The sequence below is a fragment of the Centruroides sculpturatus genome, unplaced genomic scaffold, assembly GCF_000671375.1.
Source record: "Centruroides sculpturatus isolate CEXI.00-Female unplaced genomic scaffold, Cexi_2.0 scaffold503, whole genome shotgun sequence".
NCBI lineage: Eukaryota > Metazoa > Arthropoda > Arachnida > Scorpiones > Buthidae > Centruroides > Centruroides sculpturatus.
The window spans coordinates 396,426-402,521 of NW_019384729.1; the positions used below are offsets into that span (position 1 = coordinate 396,426).

The 6,096-nt window shown below is 28.1% G+C and overlaps 1 protein-coding gene across 1 annotated transcript in view; it reads left to right on the top strand.

The window, feature by feature from the left end:
• The first annotated feature begins 4,479 nt into the window (after positions 1–4,479).
• LOC111628185 (TATA box-binding protein-associated factor RNA polymerase I subunit B-like) overlaps positions 4,480–6,096 on the top strand; it is a 29,575-nt gene continuing 27,958 nt past the window's right edge. Inside the window, exon 1 of the mRNA XM_023371928.1 lies at positions 4,480–4,615. The gene's annotated coding sequence lies outside the window, so the exon portion shown is untranslated. The remainder of the gene's footprint in view (positions 4,616–6,096) is intronic.

Consider the following 6,096-nt stretch of genomic DNA (forward strand, 5'->3'; position numbering starts at 1 on the left):
ATGATTCAACATCCTCTATATGTTTTTGTATACTGAGAATGATCACATAATTAATTGAAAATACTTTATCTGTTTAAAGTTTTTAGCTTCCTATCTAAGTTAAGCTATATAATTATTTATGTCATTTACTAAAAATTTTTTCTTTAAACATCAAAATGAATCATACATAACTTTAATTGGTGAAAAGTACTGGAAAATTTTGTAATTAAGGACTTCCACTCAGGCATTTAAACATACGGAACAACTGTTTTGCCTTGAAACAGAACATAGAGTATATTTTTTTTACATATTTTATGTTTTGTTCCAAAGAAAAAGTATCTTGTAATCAATTAAAATTTTAAATTAATATAACATAAGAAGTTTTAACGTAAAAACAAAACCAAATTTGTTACTTTTATGTTTTAAGTTTTGTAATTAAATGATGTACTGATGATGATGGGAGGAAATTTTGCTCAAAGATGTTATGAAGAATAAACATAAGAACACATTAGGAAAGGTTTGAGGTGAAGTGATGAATTAGTAAATAATATGAAGTTGACCTTCCTTTTATATAAGAATCATCCTGTTATTTTACAATAAAATTAATAAAATAATACATTGATTATTTATATGTACAAAGGGGTTTCAATAAGTAATGCCTTTTATTTTTTTAAGCAAAATTTTTAATGCATATGGAAAATACAGAAAATATGAAATGAAATATGTGGATTTGGCTACTTCTTGACATAGAAACCATTCAGGTTCAAGCACTTTACCCAGCGGTGTCCCTGCTTGAAGATACACCTGTGTTATAGAATGCCAGTTCCTGGCCATACATCCACCTGCAAACAGCTGTTTTAACCTCCTCGTCAGAATGGAATCTCTCTCCAGCCAGGAATTTCTTCGAAGGACCAAACAATACACTAAGCAATTTTTCTGACAGCGTCTTCAAGTGAATGTGGCGGTTGCTTTGAATCATTTGATCAGCAGCAGTGACTGTTTGAAGCGAAGCTGCTCTTACCGGACAATCTAACCTGTGCTCATCAATCACACACTGATGACCATTTTTAAACATTTTGCACTACACAATCGTTACTACACTTTCTGCATTTCAGCAAGAATTTATTCATTTCTTGCCCCTTGCCCATAGAAAACAAATAACACTTAGCTGCTCTTGGAGCATGGACAATGATAGCATGCATGCTATTTTTTTTCTATTTGTCTGAAATGTACAACAGGCAACACAAGTGTTCCTATTATGCAATAGTGTTTTCAGAAATTCATACTTCATTTACTATATTCATGTTTTTGTGTACACATTAAAATGTTTGTTTAAAAAAATGAAAGGCATTACTTATTGAAACATCCTCATATAATATAGATAAAAAGTAAAAATATTTAATTTATGTTGCATTAATTCAATTTCAATTTATNTATGATAGCAAAATGTTTACTATTTTAAGATTAGATACATAACTAAAACATTTTTTTAAGTCAATAAAACTCATTAAATACAAAGAGTCTTGGTGAATTAATATCTTTATTATCTATAAAATGATAATTGTCATCTTTCAATAGAAAAAAGGAAAGTTACAAAATAGGAAAAGTTATGAAATCTCTGATAATTGGCTTCCTTTTCAGGATGAGAAACAATTCAAAAAAAGAATGAATCAATTCCCACTTGGAATTATTTTTCCTCTTTTTCTGCCTTGTCTCTCATTGTACAGGTTTGTTTTGAAAGGTATTGCTAAACTTTAACAGTATGTTCGCCCACCAGTGACCAAGTGGTCTTTGTACCCTGAACACTGGGAGTTCAGTCGTTGGTTTGCGCCTCGCTTGGACAGGCTGGCCATGTGGAGTTTTCCAGGTTTTCTCCATGTCTGTAGCACCTAAATAAGGGCCAATTTCCCTTAAAAAAACCTCCCGGAAAGCATCCCCCCTAGGCAGATTGCCCAAGTGTTGCATTGTCATAACTTAACAAACAAACAAACATTAACAGCATGTCCTGTGGGTTATAAAAATGAAAAAATTTATATAAACGTAGGTCTGAAAATGCTTCCTTTAAAAATTGTAGCAATTATTAAATTTTATGTAATATAAATGAATAATAAGTTATGGCTTTAACATCTGTTTTTTTTAAGTGTTGGATTATTTCTCATAATAAAGTGTAACATAAATGACAGAAGGCTTTCTTTACATATGTTTAATTCTCTTTTTTCATTTGCCAAGACACATTTCAGGTCTAGCCCCTCCTCTGTCGACTTTACATATGTAAAGAAAGCCTTGTGTCATTTATATGAGAAATAATCAAATAAGAAGATTGACACGGTTTCACATAAAGAAACTTTTAACATGATGAACCATTACTCTAACTCAGAAAAAGTGGATGTTCATTTTATATATGGTCAAGTGGATGTGATAACAGCAATACATGTGAAGCACATCTGTGTAGAGAACATTTCAAACTATTGTAATCTAGAAAGGTAGCATTTTTGGATCTATGTTTATATGGAAATTTTTTCATTTTTAGAACCCATAGAACATGCTGTTGAGACCTTTCAAAAAACATGCTGTATATTCTAAATTTGAAGTAGATTGATTTCTCATTTAGTAAAGGATCTGATTGATTTGATATTATACTTACTCAATCCATTTATGAAGCACAATAATTAATATAATCTCTGTATTTCTTAACTTGAAACATAAATCTAATTCTAATTAATTAATTTAACAAGATTTTAATCATTCTTCTACTATAATTCATTTCTGTTGTTTATTAAAAGTGAAAATACAGTTTAATTTTACTTAATCAATTTTTGATTATCATGTATATTTAAACTCTAATAAATACAAGTCTAGAGCACATTGAAAATTTTAAAATCAGAAATTTTGTGTATCTGCATAAAAATAAAATGAAATTTAAAAGCATACAGTACTTTTCAAAATCTGTTTTAAAAATATCAAATAGCACAATATAAGAATCAAGTCAGTAAGATGCAACTTTAAAGCTTTGATTGATTTGATACTTCTGGAGAAAGAGGGGGAGAAATAGAGCTTACTTTCTTTTGCTAAAACATAGCTAGATCATAAACGAATCATTTTTTATGTGTTATATAAAGTAAGCAATATACATTTTAATAAGAAGAGAAATAGTTAACTGCAGTTTGGCCATATTAACTATAGTCAAACGAAAAGTACCATATGTAGAAATATAAATGTATTTTTTTTATTAAGCATATGTTTTTGCTAAAGAGTTTACCTAGTTAGTAAATTAAAACCAAATGGATTTTGTTTGATCTTTACTTCCAGATCAATTAATTTAAGAACTATAATCATATATATTATTCATCAAATTACTAATTACCTTTAACTTTAGACAAAAGTTCAAAGTTATTTGAAATAATAACTAAAAGGAAGCCTTATGTAATCAGGTGTTTAATGATGTGATTATGATAATCTTTGAACTTATTTGTTTACATATTTTATACAATAACGTTATTTAGCAAATTTAAATAAGTTTAGTTTAGTTGCAATTATATTGATACACAGAACAAAAACTTAAGATTGAATCAAATAGAAAATTTATGTGAAAAATAGACCTATATGAATTTTGTGTACAAATTTACAATAAACTCTTGATTTAATAGATAAAAAATTTCTGTTTTAAGAGGAAATTTAGAACCTTCTTTTGATTTGTGAATAGAGCATTCTTAAAGATTAGATCAGGGGTGACCAACAGTTTTTGCCCCCAGGCCGAATTGGAAAGAAAACTTTATCCACAGGCCTTAGGAAGATTTTGAGGTGGTGCGAGATCTCATTGTGGTGTCAACCCATAGAGACTGAATTGTAGATAGAGATTACAGATACATTTTTCACATCATCATGCATTATCAACATTCTACGCTGTACTTACGAGATTTGTAATGGGGGTTAACTCTAAATGAACAGTGAGTTATTGACCTTTTTTTATTTTTTTTTTCTCTTTTGGCCGTCAGAATCTTTCAATGAGCTACTCAGACTTCAGTAACTAATATTGAAAGATTGATCGCAGGCCACATATATTCATTAGACGGGCCGTATGTTGGCCATGCCTGGGTTAGATCACTGGGTCTATGGGTATAAATTACTTAATGTACTTCATACTTATACATTATAATATCATTATAACTTCCTGTAGAATGTAAGTTCATTTTTAATATATTTTTAAAATATATTTGATTTAATGGATTTTTCAGCAACAGAAAGCACCACTTCTCCAATTAGTCAGTTATACTGAAGTTCTACTGTAATTTTTTTAAAGTAAACCTTACAGTTATTTTGTTTTTTATTCATTATATTTCTTATTTCATAAATTCATATATTACTATACTTTATGTAATCTAATTCACAATTTGTTAATGTTATCGAATGACTAAATTAAAATTAAATCTTATTTCAAGAAAATTCAATATTTTAATTACGACAATTAATTATTAATATTTTAAAATATACTTTCAGAGATATTTTTGTTTTGTATAAAAATAAAGTGAAATTACCAAACCAGTATGATAAAAAAAAGATACATACAAAGAGTAATAACATCACTGAAGAAAAGAAAGGAGAAGTTGAAGATCAAAATAATGATGAATTTATTAAGGTTGATACTTGGTTTATTTATTTTTAATAAAATTAATAGAGTTTTTATATAAATCAAAATTCTATTAATATTTATAAATTATAAATTTTACATTTTGTAAATTTCTTAAACTAAAAACATTTAAATATTCATTTAATGTTAAAATCTTAACTACTATGAATTGATTTAATCAATTTTATTTTCATTTTTTATAGATATTGATTAAATTCATTTGGATGAATAAATGGCAAAATTGAACTTATCGACTAAAATTAATGCTTCAAAATATCAAATTATAATAATAAATTAGCATAGAAAGCATAGAAAAAAGCTACAGTACTAAATGAGTGTTCAAAAATACTTGAACTCTTTTTTTATATTATACTTTCTATGCTATTATAGTATTTTTTTTATTTCAGTATTCAAATCTACTTACTGTAATTAGATATTGTTATCTGATTTAGTTTGTCCAAAAACATATAAGTTAAAATACACTTATAAAACTTTGTTTTTTTTTTTCTTTTCATTTTTGGTTTTTTATGCCCTGTGGATACTGAGGGCCTTTTTCCATGTCTATTAGGAATTCAACCTGGCCCACAGTAGGATTGGCCAAGTAGTGAGTGTGTGTATGTCTGTCATATCTCAGACATCCATAAAAAATTCCTGGAGTTATTTGTCCAAATTAGATCCCAGTTCCAAAAGCCTGACACCTTAATTGTTTGTCCATCTAGCCATGTGTAAAACTTTGCTTATTGTCATCAGAGTTATAATTATCATTCTCTTCAGATAAATGGGTATTTTCAAACTTTTTTAATTATCAGCTCTCAAATGTGGCTCTGATGAGGCATTATCATTATTAATCTAAATAATCTAAACTAGTGCTTTAAAACAGTTCTGTTATATTGTTCATAATAGAACAACTTGGTGCACATAATTATCAGCAAAGGATTTTTCTCCAGTGAGAATCTTTCTCAAAAATATGTAATTGTAAACTACCATAAATGCAAAATTTTGGAAAGTTTACAATTACATATTTTTGGATAATATAAACTAAAATTTAGGCACTGATAAATTAAAATGACCTTATTTAATAAAGTGTATTTAGTGAACATTTAATGTTTAATAAACTATTTTATTAAAATAAACTAGAACTCCATTCTAGTAAAAATCATAGTGCTTTAGTAGAGTTAAAAACTTTAAAATACACAAGAAGAAACATTCAAGTATATTAAGATCAAACAGTTCATCTTCAGAAATGTTTCAATAGTGGATACTGCTACTGTGGAGAGGACATCATCTATATATATAAAAATGAATGTGTGTGTGTGTGTGTGTGTGTGTGTCCTTCATGCATTACCACACCGTTTATCCGATTGCCGTGAAACTTTGGGAAGTTGTTTAATATACTCCAGCAAAGGTTTGTGGCATAGTACGATTGCCATGAAGCTTTGGAAAGTTTTTTAATTTTTTAATACACTCCCGCGAAGTACATTTATCCTACG